Genomic DNA, 18,125 nt, shown 5'->3' with positions numbered 1-18,125 from the left:
GTATGTTAGGGACTGTGTGATGTCAACCCTGTAGAGTAGGAGGATTTAGACAAGTACCCCAGATCTCATACTAAGCACCTGCAGTGCATCCATCTAGCTGCAAGGGGAGGATTCTAATAAATCCAAAGTTAGAAATCTATATTGATTTAGGCATAAGGCTGAGGTAAACATGTTATGAAACCAACAAGACTTAGAAATGGAAATACAAGAAGAGACGTGTGAGGATTAATGCTTATTTTATCAAACTGTGATAAGCAACCTTGTTCATGGAGGGGAGAGGGGTAACCAAACACTAATAAACAAAACAACAACAACTCCTAGTCTCATCAAGAAAAGACAAACAGAGGACAACGAGTGGAAGGCAGCCAGAGGGGAATCCCACACGGCCCTGAACAACTCATTACAATCCATGGAATCAATAGCTGGAATGTAAGCTGGAGTGGGAACAGTGGACGGGGCCAGCTCACCGGTTTATTTCGGATCAGTCCTGTAAGCCAGTTTGACTTCCAACACTCTCCACCAGCACCACCCCCACCAGCACCACCCCACTCCCATCCTGAACCCCTGTCCATCCATCCGCATGGCTGGTTAGGCTAGTAGACCATTAATATCCCCATTCCCCCTGCCAATCACTTTATGGTCCTCCCATGGAGGGCATCTTTCATGTAAACCTAATGCACCTTCAAAGTTAGAAAATACATGGTTGAATAGATCGCAATGGTTTGAATCATATGTGTTGCCAGTTTTAATACAGATCTTCAATCTACTGGTATGAACAACCCATTTGCTCTCCACAAAGGACATTCACCAATGCCCCTCAGGTGAAGACCCCATATCCATAGGCTGGAGGTCAGATTACACATAGTTGAATCAATTTCCTACCATTCACTTTTAGTGGAAAGTCCCTTGGGAAAGAGGGATCCCTATTGCAGTTAATCAACTGTAAAAATATCTGTCTATCATCTCATGTGTCTGTCTTTCTATCCATTTGCCTGGCTGGCTGGTAGTATTGTTTAGATGCTGTCCATATGCCTGTTTGCTGAGAATGGCCCTACTGCCCTCTCTCGTCACTAGCAGGTAAGACCTCCATGGCAGGGAAGAGAGGAAAGGAGAGAAGAGAGGAAAGAGGGGGCGAGGAGAGGAGAGAAGAGAGGGAGGGGGCGGGGAATGTTTGTGGAGGCTGCTGTTGCTGCTAATTACCTTGCATGGCTCATTAGGCTGCACTATTCAAACGAGAGAGAGAGAGAGAGAGAGAGAGATAAAGCAAGAGAGAGGGTGAAGAAAACAGCCCTCCATTCCTCCTCCTGCTCTCAATTGAGCTGTGAGCCAGCAGCAGCTACTGACTCCTCTGCTGTCCTCACCTAGTGTGTTCTGACTCAGGTCATGGCCAGGTCACACCCCCCCCCCCCTTCTCAAGGCTTTGCTTAAGAAATCACTCAAGTTTGTTAAACTCATGCTGCCTGTCAGGCCCACTGCTAGAAGTCTTACCTTGGTGACCTGCTCTGCCCATTACTCTGTAGACTTTACAATCCACGTCACAGTATTAAACTCAGAGAACACATCTCGGTTGAACCACTTAAACTGTGCCGTACACACAAATGCCGTGTCATCACCTTGTGCTTTGCTGGCGCCCATAAAAAGAGCCATCTTGCCAAGGGACTCACTGAATAAGTCTAGAGCATCATACTTCATGACAATAATGTCCCTGCGAGCTACATGATGTACTTACTGTACTTTGGCAGTGGACGCTTCTCAAAAGGAGGCTGGGTCTATTGCTTTACCATCCTCTGCCATGTTCTATAGCTGTCACACTGTGAATGGGAGATTTGTGAAAGCACCTTACTCCACTATGGTAGAAAATTGTAGCGATGAAAGCATTTAGAAGAAATATGCATTACCAATTATTTAACAGATACTAGAGACAAGAGTGTTGGGGATGTTCCTGGCACCTAGCAAGCCATGTACTCTTATCACTTTACTAGGAAATCCTGAATTATTGACCGTCTGGGTGAGAGGGAGCTATTAACAGAGGAGTAGCAGAGGAGGAAGAAAGAGAAAAGCTAAGCCGTAAAAGGCATCTCTAAGCCTTGGCAAGGGTTGCTCTGAATTAAGTGAAAAAAAGCCTCTAAAAGAAATTAGGGCATATCGAGGGCAGCGTTCACGGTCAGGAGAGTTTATTAGTTGTATGATCCTCGTTCCCCTACAGGGCCTTATCTTTTAATTTTCCTCACTCCGGGTCACTGTGCAGGAGCCTGTGGATTGCCAAATAAAGAGAAAAGCTGGAGTACAGAGGAGAGAGAGGGGGCTCTTCACCTGGTTATTAAAAGGAGGAAACATTTTTGAGTTGACAGAGGACAGCAGGCTGAGGTACCTAAAAAGGAACATAGCCTGTGAAGCACTTCAAAGCACGATTGGTAACCGATTCCCCTTCTCTTCCCTGCAAATATCCATACTTTATGTTTCTCACTAGGAAATTCAGAAAACACTGAATAGCTCCCGCACTTTAGATTGGTGGGTTTAACCCCTGAAGATCTAATGAAATCTTAGTGGTCAGCTTTTCACACCGTATACATAAATCTGCAGGGTAGTGCAGACCAACGGTTCACAGTAATGATTTTGCTTCACTCAGAGCATTCTGAACTAATAGCCTCTGTGTCTGTTGTTGACGAGGGGAAGGATAAGTGTTTGTAAGTGTTGCATTGGGTCAGTCCAATTTTTTCTCTGAGGAACTGTAGACCATGAACACATTGATTGAGGTGGGCGGTTCGTTTAAAAGCAGCAGACTAGGTCTCTGGTGTAGGGCGGCCCAAGCTAGCCCAAATATCAGTCATGAATACCAATGGAGAATCAAAGTCAGTGTTTCCCCTAGGATGTTTTTCAGCAGCAGTGGCAGAGTTAGCGGGGGGGGGGTAATATCTATACATCTTAAATGCATATAGGGGAAACACTGAAATTAGACTTTCTAAACCACATCCTCTGAGGGAACATATACTCTATTTCTCTTATCCAGGCCATTCCTCTACATGCAAATGGTGGTTTAGCCCCACAGTGGTTTAGCCTTCCTCAATCTGCATTAATTGCACTGTAGAGTATACATGGCAGTGGTAGCACAGCAGGGATTTCTTGATATTACTTTTGAACTCATTCAAGAAACTAGGTTAAACTTTTATCGTTAGCGTCTTTGCTCTCTATACACACAGATACAGGCCTGTACACCGGCCACTTTCTTTTTGAGTTTTTTAATGTTGAGACGTTCACTTCGGAGAGCCAGTCAGTCATCCTCATTGTTTTTGGATGGGGATGATGCATTGAGACTGCATTCTATTCAGATGCACTGACAACCCTACTCTCCCCATCTCCTGGATGTCATGGAAATATTTAGCATACCATCTCTCATTTTGTCTCGACAGGACACGTCTAATTTGTCTTATTTCTACTATCTAGGGCTCTTCCGTCCATTTTTGGATTGGCAAGTGATGCGGGAGACGGGCTTCGGCATTGACCAAGCTGTAATTGAAAAGTGAAGAAAATAAATATTTTCAATCAGAATGTGAAGGCTAGGACTTATTGTGCTCCTGCCATGCAGGCAGATTCAACATGAAAATATGCCCATTGGAAAACTAAGCACGTCACATTTCGCACCAGACAACTACACTAATATGCAGGGAAATCACCAAAGCCTGTCCCATTCTTTGTGGAAACATCTTGAGCTTTTTCTGTGTTCTTTCTGCCTTCTACACATCTATAGCACATGAGCAAGAGCCAGTACACACTGATTGTACAAAACATTAGGAACACCTGCTCTTTCCAAGACATAGACAGGTAAGAGTAAGATGGCGCCGTCAGACATGGCAGCTCTGCTTCTAGCTCCTAAGCAACGTTGAATTATTTTGTTTTTTTGTGTGTTATTTCTTACATTATTGGTCCAAAATGTTTTTTGTGTTATTACATACAGCCGGAAACAACTTTTGGGTATCAGAGCGATGGTAACTCACCTGCATTACGACCAGAAATAAGACTTTCCCGAATTGGATCCTTTGTTCGTTACCCCCAGTGCAACTGAACTTATCCCAGATGCTGCTCCAAGACGCCACCGGCGGAGAAGAGGTATTCGAAGTGAACTATTAGTCCAACTCAGGAGGCGTGCGCATCAACCACCGCTTCCGAGTATTTTACTCACTAATGTTCAGTCCTTGGACAATAAAGTAGATGAGCTCAGGGAGAGGATCTTCTTCCAGAGACTGGGACTGTAACATACTCTGTTTCACAGAATCATGGCTCTCTCTGGATATACTGTCCCCGTCCATTCAGCCAGCTGGGTTCTCAGTACATCGCGCAGACAGGAATAAAGAACTCTCCTGGAAGAAGAAAGGCGGTGGCTTATGTTTCCTGATGAACTACTCATGGTGTGATTGTGATTCTCTTCGATTATAGTAACAGCTATTTATATTCCCCCTCAAGCGGACACCACGACGGCCCTCAAGGAACTACACTTGACTTTGTGCAAAATGGAAACCACATATCCCGGGGCCACATTTATTGTAGCTGGGAATTTTAACAAAGCAAATTTGCGGAAAATGCTACCGAAGATCTATCAACACATTGCCTGTAGTACTCGTGCTACAAACTCTCAACCATTGTTACTCTCCCTTCCGGGATGGCTACAAGCCCCCACCCCCCCCCCGACCCTCCCTTCCGCAAATCAGATCACGACTCCATTCTGATCCTCCCTTCCTATAGGCAGAAACTCAAACAGAAAGTACCCATGCTAAGGTCTATTCAATGCTGGTCTGAGCAATCAGAATCCATGCTTCAAGATTGTTTCGATCACTCGGACTGGGATATGTTCCGGGTTGTCTCTGAGAATAACATTGACGTATACACTGAAACGGTGACTGAGTTCATTAGGAAGTGTATAGGGGATGTTGTTCCCACTGTGAATATTAAAACCTACCCAAACCAGAAACCGTGGACAGATCAAAACTGAAAGCGCGAACCACCACATTTAACCACGGCAAGGTGTCTGGGAATATGGTTGAATACAAACAGTGTAGTTATTCCCTCCGTAAGGCAATCAAACAGGTAAAACGTCAGTATAGACACAAAGTGGAGTCGCAATTCAATGGCTCAGACATGAGACGTATACGACAGGGTCTACAGACAATCATGGATTACAAAGGGAAAACCAGCCACATCGCGATGACTTGCTCCCGGACAAGCTAAACACCTTAGACTGCTTTGAGGATAACACAGTGCTACCGACGCAGTCCACTCCCAAGGACTGTGGGCTCTCATTCTCCGCAGCTGACGTGAGTAAGACATTCAAGTGTGTTAACCCTTGCAAGGCTGCCGGTCCAAAAGGTATCCCTAGCCGGGTCCTCAGAGCATGCGCAGACCACTTGGTTGGAGTGTTTACCGACATATTCAATCTCTCCCTATCCCAGTCTTTTGTCCTCACCTGCTTCAAGGTGTCCACCATTGCTCCTGTACCAAAGAAAGCAAAGGTAACTGAACTAAATGACTATCACCCCGTAGCAGTCACTTCTGTACTTCCTGTTCAACGGAACAGTTGAGCTAACATAGGCTAATGTGATTACAAAGAGGTTGTAAGTAACAAGAAAATGTCCCAGGACATAGATATATCTGATATTGGCAGAAAGCTTAAATTCTTGTTAATCTAACTGCACTGTCCAATTTACAGTAGCTATTACAGTGAAAGAATACCATGCTATTGTTTGAGGAGAGTGCATAATTTTGAACATGGAAAGTTATTCATAAACATATTAGGCACATTTGGGCAGTCTTGATAAAACATTTATAACAGAAGTGCAATGGTTCATTGGATCAGTCTAAAACGTTGCACATACACTGCTGCCATTTAGTGGACAAAATCTAAATTGCACCTGGGCTGGAATAATACATTATGGCCTTTCTCTTGCATTTCAAAGATGATGGTACAAAAAAAATACAAAAGAATGGTTGTTTTATTTCTTTGTATTATCTTTTACCAGATCTATTCTGAAATATCCTCCTACATTCCTTTCACATTTCCACAAAGTCCAAAAGATTTCCTTTTAAATGGTACCAAGAATATGCATATCCTTGCTTCAGGGCCTCAGCTACAGGCAGTTAGATTTGGGTATGTCATTTTAGGTGAACATTGAAAAAAAGGGGCGTATCCTTAAGAGTTTAAGTGCCTTTAAACGGGGTATGGTAGTAGGTGCAAGCGGCACTGGTTTGTTTCAAGAACTGCAATGCTGCTGGGTTTTTCACGCTCAACAGTTTCCTGTGTGTATCAAGAATGGTCCACCACACAAAGGACATCCAAACAACTTTTTTATTTAACCTTTATTTAACTAGGTAAGTCAACTTGATACAACTGTGGGAATCATTGGAGTCAACATGGACACCCTGCCCTGACAAATTTAGACTGCTCTGAGGGCAAAAGGGATGCAACTCAATATTAGGTAGGTGTTCCTAATGTTTTATACATTCAGTGTACGTTGTGCAGACTATCCAATTCACTATAAGAAAAGGAGAACTCAATCAGTTACCTATTCACCCTCATACAAAGTGTTGCGTTCAATGGACATTTCTCAGATAAGAAAAATAACTTCTAGTCTACTCTAGCAATGTCAACTGAAAATCACAGTGGTGGAGTAGACAATCACTGACAGATACAGGTTCTAATTGTTTACCTAAATAATTTTATGACCCATTGAATTTAAACATATATATAAATGAGTTATATAGTCTTAGATACTAGCTACTAGTTAGGCATGTAGGTTTATTTTGTACTGTAGCATCTTCACCAAAAATATTCTGTGGCCTATATGAAATGGAAAGAAGGATGTTCTTAGGATTAACAATTATCAATTTTAAACTTCAATGCATTCAATTCTATTGAAAATAAACATTTGTCTCCCAGGGAGAGAAAGAAAGGAAGATGGAAAAAAAACATAAATTTACATATTTGTGTATCTTTTCACACTAAGGAGCTTAGAGCTAGGGATATGGCAGTGTTTTGAATAGATGCACACCGTTAAGAGGATGCCAGATTAAAGGGACGTGAGGTATTACATGTAAAAATACACCCAGGTCTTTGTGCAAGCAGGGCGTTAAAGGGAACGCATGGTTACATAAATAACAGATCAATCTGCAGAACACAGCAGATGTTTAGTAAATCTTGTTAGCGGTGGGGGGGACTTTAGACCTCCTATTTTCACAACATCTCCCATTCCACCCACTCATCCAAATCTCACCCCCTCAGTGGTGGTGAAAACCCTGTTCATCAGACCCACTTCCTCTCCGTCTGTGGGGATATCTGCCTGGCAGCACACTCAGTTTATCTCAGCTCTCTGACACTGCTTTGGCACCATCTACTGGACTGTCAGGGAATAATTAAATAATTTAAAACGTAGGGCTGGCTAAGTGTGATATGGCCAGGGTTTAGCAATGCATGATAAAGCTTTGATCAAAGTAAGGCAATGCTTACATCTGCAAGGGAAGTCAGCCATGGATGGCAGTGTGGAGACACACAGGGCCAGCATGGAGGATTTGGACACTGCTGAGGACTGTGTTTGTTTCTGGAGGCCAGTATACTGAGACCAGATTTTAATCCTCTCCAAACCTTGATTTGTCCTGGCATAGCTCTCTCTCTCTCTCTCTCTCTCTCTCTCTCTCGTCACTCTCCCTCTCTCTTCTTTTGCTTTCTCTCTATTTTCCCCAGTCTATCTTAAGCCCAAAAGCCCCAGCTCCAGTGTCCATACTGTACTGTAGCTTCAAAGCCCTGGGTAAACACACAGACCCCAAACCTATTGAACCAGCCACTGCACTTCACTTGTTATCATCATCATTACATTTTCTTCAGCCATAGTCATGACATTCATGGTTCATCAATATTGCTTTGAGTATGACAATGACACTCACAATCTCCCACCTATGATGCTATTGTCTGATTGGCCAGTATGAATGCAAGCCCTGTGTGGCCAGAACAACACGACTAGGCCTATGTGTATGGGAAAATTGAATGTTCAAGATTATTGTCTCTCTGCTGACCCAGTCAATCAGTAAACAGAAACAAGGCTTTCTAAGGAAGGTCCAATAAACCTCCTTATTAAATGAGAAGAGACAGGATTGACAATAGCACGCTACGTGAAACACGTGATGTGGAAGAAGACGTTTGAAATATGATCCACGTAAAGCCTAACGAAGATAACAACAGAATTAATGTTTATCGCGCCTCTTCTGATTTACTAAGGAGGTTCATCCAACAGATTATGATCATTGATTAGGCTACACAGAGATAACTTAAAGCGCCCTGCACTATGTGTGTGAGTCACAAACTAGCATTTGCTGCAGGGTCGGGGGATGTTGTTCATAAAGGTATTGGAGGATGCTCTTATATTTGTTGCATATTAGGTTTTTGTTCATATGCATTTCTCTGTTATGCCAAATACGTACATGTAGCTTATACCCTAAACACACTATAACACATTTCTCAATAATAAAATATCAAACTCTGTCATAAAACATTTTACCCAGCCTATGTATTGGTTCTGGTACCAGGCCTGGGTTTATTAGACCCTCTTGGTTCTGTATAATAACTGTTTGGGTCAGCAGAGAGAAAATGATATTGAACAATTATCTATCCCTAACACATGTTCCTGTGTCACACCTACAGGGCTGTATGACCAGAACACAACAACAAGAAACAACCATGCTTCAGTCACATACTGTATAAACACAACTTGACCATGTTCATGTCCTGTGTCACACTAGTATATGGCAGAGCTCATTAACCAGCGGTCATGCCTGATGGAGGAGCTGCTTTATTGGAGCTCTCTAAGGGTCTTAACGTTTTTACAATGTCCGAATGTAATAGCTGTCAGCTTTACTGAAGGGGAAACAGGAATAAATCATTGCCGCTTACGTGTTATCTGGTCTTTTATCTCAGCTTAAAGCACTTGTGGAGACCTAATCAAGGTCAATAAAGCTCTTTAGTGAGTTACAATAACAGGCAGCCATCCTCACCTCTTTGAGGAAGCAGGGTTCAGTTAATTAGGACCGTTTGAAGTGGTGAATTTGACTGACTGAAACTGACAGGACGATTCACAACTCCAGTAGGCCTACTACCCACTTCACACTTCAGCGAGTGGCATATTCATATGAGAGCTAGTATCTGTGCTTGTAAACAAAACACCATATTTGCTGTCACTCTATTCCACTTCAGATTGTATGATTACATTATTGACGTCTAACTTTCCCCTAGTGAAACCACACATGCGAATGTTATGAATTTTCATAGTAGATATTTTCATAGCCAACAGCCTTGTGCTATAATTACCCACACGCATTTACACAGACAAATTGTCAATGTGCGGAAATCAAATTTTCAAGCAGAAAGTGAGAAAAACAGGTTCCTGTTAAACTTTTTAAAGGTGTTTGCATCCCAGTTACCATAAACATTGCACGTTTTGTGTTTCTTACGTTGGAAAACAACTCCTGAGCTGAATCAGAGAGCTTGTGATTCCAAAATGGTTGCTTCTCGCTACGTTACACAATCAATGAGTTATTCTGGAAGACTGCCCTTAACACAACAGTACCTCCGGTGAGAATAAACATACGTTTTCTGATGGTGCTATTCCTTAGTTGTATGCAAGAGGCAGTGCATTCCCTGGATCAGTCAGGTCAGACTGGCACTATTAATTCAGCACAACACATCCCTTATCACTCTCTCATCTTCATCTTATCTGTGAATGAGGGGAAGGGAGAGAGAGGGAAATTGCTAGGTGGTTTTGTTCTGGCCTCTGTGTGGGAAAACAATGTAAACGTTGACTGAACTCTGTGGAGATTAACTGAGGCTTGTTGTGTATTTCTGTTAGTTCTTTAAAACATTACTTTATGAAAATACTGGACATGGACCATGTGACAAAGGGGAGAGAAAGGATTGACATGGACATTTTAGTAAAACTGAAAATAGTATTCTATCTGACTGAGAGAAAGCTGTAATGCCACTGCTCAGAACTACATGGTGTGAGTCTGGCATGAGAGGATTATAAACTCACAATAGGGTAGTTGCATTATGAATGAATGTTCCACTAGAAAATAAATAAATACACAAATTAGCTGGTTCTGGAGGTGTAAGTTCCTAATTAAACTGCTGAGGTGTAAATAGGCTGCAAACAAACAACAAATGCTGTTCACTCAGCAGAGCCAAGATGACATTACACCCAGTGTTGTGTTTTACACTAATGAGCATTCTGATGAAACAATTAAATGTTACTTACTGGCAAAACTGTGTGTCACAACCTGATCTGTTTCACCTGTCTTTGGGATTTTCTCCACCCCCCTCCAGGTTTCGCCCATATTCCCCATTATCCCCTATGTATTTATACCTGTGTCCTCTGTTTGTCTGTTGCCAGTTCGACTTGTTTGTCAAGTCAACCAACGTTTTTGTTCTCAGCTCCTGCTTTTCCCAGTCTCTTTTTCTCACCCTCCTGGTTTTGACCCTTGCCTGTCCTGACGCTAAGCCTGCCTCGCTGACTACTCTGCCTACCCTGACCCTGAGCATGCCGTCCGGTACCATTGCCCCTCCTCTGGTTTACTGACCCATGCCTGCCTTGACCTGTCTATTGTCTGCCACTGTTGGATCATTAAACCATTGTTAATTTGACATGTCTGCATCTGGGTCTTACCTTCATACGTGATACTGTGTGAATTATTCACTGGGGGAATGTATATGCAAATGGTATTCAGTGAGTACATTAGAGCTTTACTACACAGTCCAAAGACTTTGCTTCCCTTAAAGACCCTGTGGTCATATAGATGTGTCTGGTCTGAGACTGATAGCTAGCTAGCCAAGATAGGTGATATACAGTTGAAGTCGGAAGTTTACATACACCTTAGCCAAATACATTTAAACTCAGTTTTTCACAATTCCTGACATTTAATCCTAGTAAAAATGTAATGTCTTAGGTCAGTTAGGATCACCACTTCATTTTAAGAATGGGAAATGTCAGAATAATAGTAGAGAGAATGATTTATTTCAGCTTTTATTTCTTTCATCACATTCCCAGTGGGTCAGAAGTTTACACACACTCAATTAGTATTTGGTATCATTGCCTTTAAATTGTTTAACTTGGGTCAAACGTTTCGGGTAGCCTTCCACAAGCTTCCCACAAAAAGTTGAGTGAATTTTGGCCCATTCCTCCTGACAGAGCTGGTGTAACTGAGTCAGGTTTGTAGGCCTCCTTGCTCGCACACGCTTTTTCAGATCTGCCCACAAATTTTCTATAGGATTGAGGTCAGGGCTTTGTGATGGCCACTCCAATACCTTCACTTTGTTGTCCTTAAGCCATTTTGCCACAACTTTGGAAGTATGCTTGGGGTCACTGTCCATTTGGAAGACCCATTTGCGACCAAGCTTTAACTTCCTCACTGATGTCTTGAGATGCTGCTTCAATATAACCACATAATTTTCCATCCTCATGATGCCATCTATTTTGTGAAGTGCACTAGTCCCTCCCGCAGCAAAGCACCCCCACAACATGATGCTGCCACTCCCGTGCTTCTCGTTTGGGATGGTGTTCTTTGGCTTGCAAGCCTCCCCCTTTTTCCTCCAAACATAACGATGGTCATTATGGCCAAACAGCTCTATTTTTGTTTCATCAGACCAGAGGACATTTCTCCAAAAAGTACGATCTTTGTCCCCATCTGCAGCTGCAAACCGGCGGTTTTGGAGGAGTGGCTTCTTCCTTGCTGAGCGGCCTTTCAGGTTATGTTTATATAGGACTCGTTTTACTGTGGATATAGATACTTTTGTACCTGTTTCCTCCAGAATCTTCACAAGGTCCTTTGCTGTTGTTCTGGGATTGATTTGCACTTTTCGCAACAAAGTACGTTCATCTCTAGGAGACAGAAAGCGTCTCCTTCCTGAGCGGTATGACAGCTGCGTGGTCCCATGGTGTTTATTCTCGTGTACTATTGTTTGTACAGATGAACGTGGTACCTTCAGGCATTTCGAAATTGCTCCCAATGATGAACCAGACTTGTGAAGGCCTAAAAAAAAAACGAGGTCTTGGCTGATTTCTTTTGATTTTCCCATGATGTCAAGCAAAGAGGCACTGAGTTTGAATGTTGGCCTTGAAATACAGATAAAAAAACATGAGCTGGCGCACACCCAAAATAATAGTTTGTGTGGAGGTGCTGACTAACGGCGAATAAACTATAAACTATCAAAATAAAGGAAGTTGCACACTCCATGTAATAACTCCCAGCAATTTAATGGGTATTTACCAACGTTTTGGCATCACTGTGCCTTCCTCAGGGTAATGTCACAGGAAGGCCAAAAAGATCATCAAGGTCAACAACCACCTGAGCCGCTGCCTGTTCACCCCGCTATCATCCAGAAGGCAAGGTCAGTACAGGTGCATCAAAGCAGGGACCGAGAGACTGAAAAACAGCTTCTATCTCAAGGCCATCAGACTGTTAAACAGCCATCACTAACATTGAGTGGCTGCTGCCAACATACTGACTCAACTCCAGCCACTTTAATAATGGAAAAATTGATGTAATAAATGTATCACTAGCCACTTTAAACAATGCCACTTCATATAATGTTTACATACCCTACATTACTCATCTCATGTGTATATACTGTACTCTATACTATCTACTGCATCTTGTAATCTTGATGTAATGTATCGCTAACCACTTTAAACAATGCCACTGTAATATGTTTACATACCCTACATTACTCATCTCATATGTATATACTGTACTCTATACCATCTACTGCATCTTGCCATCTTGATGTAATGTATCACTAGCCACTTTAAACAATGCCACTTTTATATGTTTGCATATCCTACATTACTCATCTCATATGTATATTCTGTACTCTATACCATCCACTGCATCTTGCCTATGCCGTTCTATACCATCACTCATTTATATATTTTTTATGTACATGTTCTTATTCATTCCTTTACACTTGTGTGTATAAGGTAATTGTTGTGAAATTGTTAGGTTAGAATACTCATTGTATATTACTCAGCAGCCACCTGATAGGGCCTTTCGTACAGTAAGTGCTCCTGATGTGACTTTCGACGGTCAGACAGACACGCTGCCATATTTAAAGCATGTGGTTTTGGAGGACTTTAGGAGGATTGTGTGGTGAAAATAATGAGACAGCTGGCCAGACACAGAGGGTTTTCTACAATAATGTATTTGAGCAGCTGGGAGAAGCAGGGGGCTGCCTCTTCTCTTCTCAATAGCCACTAGATGACAGAGTCAGTTGGTGGGCCGTAAGTGAGCTAATTAGTGTCCTTTTCCAAAATGGCCTACAGACTACTAAAGAATTACAATATGCGACTGAAAGAGGGAACCCAAATGGCCCCCATGTAACCTGAGCCCTGTAGTGTTGACAGGTGTGTTCGTGTGTGGGTATCGTAATCAGAAAAATTGAAAATTCAGTTTCGGTGAAGTGTTTGCTATTGTTCTTACATCTGTGATTTTCTTCAGAAAACCTGAGGTATGTGGCTCCTCCAGCAGAGGGCATTGGTGAAGCACCAGTGTGAGAATATCTTGGAGTGTCTCACTCTCTTGACATCTCAATATAACCTGAGTGTACAAAACATTAGGTGGACATTCTTAATACTGAGTTGCACCTCTTTTGCCCTCAGAACAGCCTCAATTTGTCAGGCATGGAATCTACAAGGTGTCGAAAGCGTTCCACAGGGATGCTGGACCATGTTGACTCCAATGCTTCCCACAGTTGTGTCAAGTTGGCTGGATGTCTTTGGGTGGTGGACCATTCTCGATACATACAGGAAACTGTCGAGTGTGAAAAACCCAGTAGCCTTGCAGTTCTTGACACACTCAAACCGGTGCGCCTGGCACCTCCTATTCCATTCAAAGGCACTTAAATATTGTGTCTTGCCCATCCACCCTCTGAATGGCACACATACACAACCCAGGTCTCAATTGTCTCAAGGCTTAAAAATCAATCTTTAACCTGTCTCCTGTCATAAGATCTTCCTGACATTGTAAATTACTATGTTGATGTCATTAAGTTAAGCACATTACCAGCATTGCATTAGAACAGGCAAAAATCACAAATAGTTTCTTAAACTCTATAGCTATGTAGCATTGTATTAATAATATGTGCATTCAATCATCATCAAATATAACACAATGATTTCCATTCTCATTGAGGCAGGCTATAAAATGTGTGGCAGGTAGCCTAGCAGTTAAGAGTGTTGAGCCAATAACCAAAAGGTTGCTGGTTTGAATCCCTGAGCCGATTAAGAGAAAACTCTGCTGATGTGACCTTGAACAAAGCACTTAACCCTAATTGCTCTTGTAAGTCACTCTGGATAAGAGTTTCTGCTAAATTATATGAATGCTTTTATATTCAAAAAGCAAGAGCAGACAGCTGAAGAAAACCAAAAATAAGAGCCTTTACTTTTTTATTTACCTTGGGCTGAAAATAAATAAATCGTTCCTACTTGCCTCAGTCCAGACTCCATTCAGAAAAACGGCAAGCGAATGGCTTTTTCAAACTGTACAGCCTACGTTTCAAATCGAGCCAGCGCCCAAGTCCCCTGCATTTGGCGAGCCTCTCCCGTCCTGATCAGAGGCAAACTTGCCGACACCATAGTGTCGCATTCTGGGGATAGCAGCGCAGTGGGACGCTTTGATGTGTCACCTGGCCTGGCCCTGCAGGCCCGGGAACTCTCCCTGACATACACACAAAACTTGTTTGCCATCAGAGCCACGTAAGGCTGAGTCTCCGAGGGCCACTTGCAAGCAATCTCCCCCGTGATGAGGACAGACCAGAGAGATTGCCGATATCTATTGGAAAAGCTTATCTGACCTCCTCTTTGCTGCCCAACAGCCTGGCCCCAGAAAAACTACAGATATAGGAGTGCAGGAAATGTAAAACCTGTAGTGTATTTTAGGTTTTAAAAGGCATCTAAAGTTGGTAATTTCCACTTTGAAATTTCCGACTTGGTTTTCACTTACAAAAAAAATGCATCAACCCCTACGAGAATGTCCATTAGGTATAATCAATATAATAATTCACATTTCCTGTTGATGCAGGATAATTGTTCTGCTGTAGCAAACTGGCTCAAATTAAGATCCTACATCTGTACATAGCTGCACATCAAAGATTGTACATGTGGTGCTGAGCCAACAGGTCCCTAGCTCTCAGCCCTGGCATGAGCACACACAACCGCTATAACACACAGTGTCTGCCTGAGACATATGGGTTTAATGGGAGAAGATCGGGAGAAGGAGAGGGGATTTTATTTAAAGGAAAGTTCATTCTCTGGTTCAAATAGCCATTTTAATTATAGTGAAATAATGTTGTTTGATTGAGAAATAAGTACATTTAAATCCTACATTACATGCTGAAGCTAGTGCAACATACATCAATCATATTGCTTGCTTAGTGAGTGCAGCTTCCTCCTGATTTGGCTCACACCAAGGCTTGAACCCAGGACCACTGCTTTGCTAGCACATGTGACCGCCCTCCCGAAGCATCTTACCAGTCACACCAAAGGAAAATCTAGCTATTGGGCGGTGCACGTGGGGACACTTCAGGCTGAGTGAGTTTCACACATCCCCATGTGCTACATTCACACCCCAAACTTACTCCACAGCGACCCCACAGTGACCCCATCATTGAGCTGAGTGCATCTGCAGATCCGTCATGGAACCATTTGTAGCAGATGACATGCTGCTTGCTTAGCGAGTACCACTTTCTCCTGATTCAGCTATTATGAGGCTTAAACCCAGAACCTCTGCCTTGCTAGCACACGTGAACACCCTCCCCAAGTCACGCCAGGTGAAAAGCTAGCTATTCAGTGGGACAAGTGGGTATACTTCAGGTTGAAGAGTGAGTTTCACAAATCCCCATGTGCTACGCTAGTCTGAAAATGAGTCAATTAAAGGCCCTGTAATATATTACTGTTCTATAACCACTCTATTACCACTCTATAACTTCTTACTGCTCTATCACAGCTTAATTGATAACTTATTCATTCATCATTAACCTAATGTCTTATACATGATTTTATCTCAGCATTCACAGTCCTAGCTGGCTTTATGAGTGTGCTGTGTGCAACTGAAAGTGAGACAGATGTCTGGGTTGTTTTGCATGGTGGATCATCTCTTCCTAGACGCTCTATATGCCCAGACACAGCATTCACTCCTGGAGAACACGTGTTGCTGGACCTCACATGTAGTCTGCACCATCCTCATCTCGGTAGTCCTCAGCAAATGATAATATTTGTCCAGAGAGCTGAGAGGAGATGCTAGCGGCCCCTCACACTTGGTCCAATTCGCTGAAAAGACACTCTCTCCACCTGTCGCAGGTCAGAGGCTAATGCTTTAAGGGCAGAGGTTGTTTCCACAAAACTGGGTTGGCTTCAATCAACAGGCAAGCTCTATAAGTGAAGTGAGAATGGAGCAAACCACATTTATAGATGAGGGAGCTAACTAGTGGCAGAGCTATCACAATAGATCTACATATATAGACATTTAAAGTGTAAGAGTAAAATTATTCACATTTATTGGACTACTCTTGTTGAGCTAATTATAACATAATAATAGAGCCAGCGTTACCGTAAACTTTTCCTCTAAGAATAGACTAATTATAATCCTTTGTTCTGAGGCTTGGGTTGATTGGTTTAGAAGTATGTACAGTATGAAGGAAAATGGCTGGGTAAAGTGTATAGGCAACAGTCCACACCACCCCTTCTGTTACCCAATCCCCTGCTTGCCTCAAGTGACAGTCCTGGATAGGACAATGTGAATTGGCAGCACACAAAAAAAGATTAAGAGGGCCACATTAAACCTCCCTAAAAGCAAAAACAACCTCCGTGTGGTGTGGACACCCTTCTCCCTAAGTGACCTGTTGAATCCCGGGCCTGCCATCATCGGACCATATAACGACCAGATAACTGGGCCGCCACGTTACACATCCCCAAATACCATGGACTTATAGGGCTCTTTTCTAACGGTGCCGCTTTTAGCCGTCATTTGACTCTGGGGGTGCACCTCGGAGGATTCGTTGGCATGCCTGAGGTCTAATTAGCTTGAAAAACAATAGCAACCAGATCGCCATTCCATTGTGCTCCACGGTATTGTAGTCCAGATCCTGTTACAAACTCACGATAAACAAGGGGCTAAATTAGATGTGCAGTTGTTGCCATTGTCCCGGGTTTCTGATACCCAAGCCCCCTGAGCCGCTGCTACCCAATGCGATGGAGGGCGAGCTTGAAAGAGTCTCAAGTCCCTGATGGGGTGTAAGTGTTTGGTAATTGACAGTACGAGAGAGCTGATACAGTGAGGTCGTCTTCTCCTGGCATGGCCCAAGGTAATTAAGACATACAGTAGAGTCCAAGATAGAGGTGGGCGGGTTTGGAATATTAATGTTGCTTTGATGGATGGAGACAAAAGTGATTTGTTGAGGGTGAGTGTGGTGCTGTTATAAGCCAGCTGGTCCAGGGGCAGAGAGCTGGACTGAGGGTAGGAGGAAGGCCCTCTCAACCTCTCTCTGCTGATGGAGCACAATTGTTTAATGCTCCCAAATTAGAGCAACATTAAGACACATTTCAAAAGCACAATTGAGGGTTACGTAACACGTGTGGAGCATTTTGTCTATATTCCCTTTCCATTAGACAAAGGGGGCAGCTAATTTTCCATCGAATCCACACTTGGCAATTGTCCAACACATTAATTGGCCAGCATGTGGAGTGCTGATCTTAAATGTGTCAGCTTGGGAAAGGATGATGGACATGTATAGATAGAAAGGCTTCAGAATACATAACATAACTCAGTATGCTTTGAATGAGGAGAAGAATGTAGCTCAAAGACTTTGGTTTTTACGATTTGTCATTAACATTGTTCCATGAACTCTGCCTTATCCTCACTTGAATTGCAAATATTCATAAAGTACTGTTATTCTTGTCATACGTGGCTCATTAATGTATTCCATTGTTTCCCTTCCAACACAACCAAACCTTTTATTTTCCTGAATTATGTATTGTCTCGTGGTTTGAAGTACGTACGTATGCCTTTCTGTTGGAATAATAACACCTTGTGATATTTTTGGC

The sequence above is a fragment of the Salmo salar genome, chromosome ssa09, assembly GCF_905237065.1.
Source record: "Salmo salar chromosome ssa09, Ssal_v3.1, whole genome shotgun sequence".
Classification (NCBI taxonomy): Eukaryota; Metazoa; Chordata; class Actinopteri; order Salmoniformes; family Salmonidae; genus Salmo; species Salmo salar.
This window is presented reverse-complemented; position numbering follows the sequence as displayed.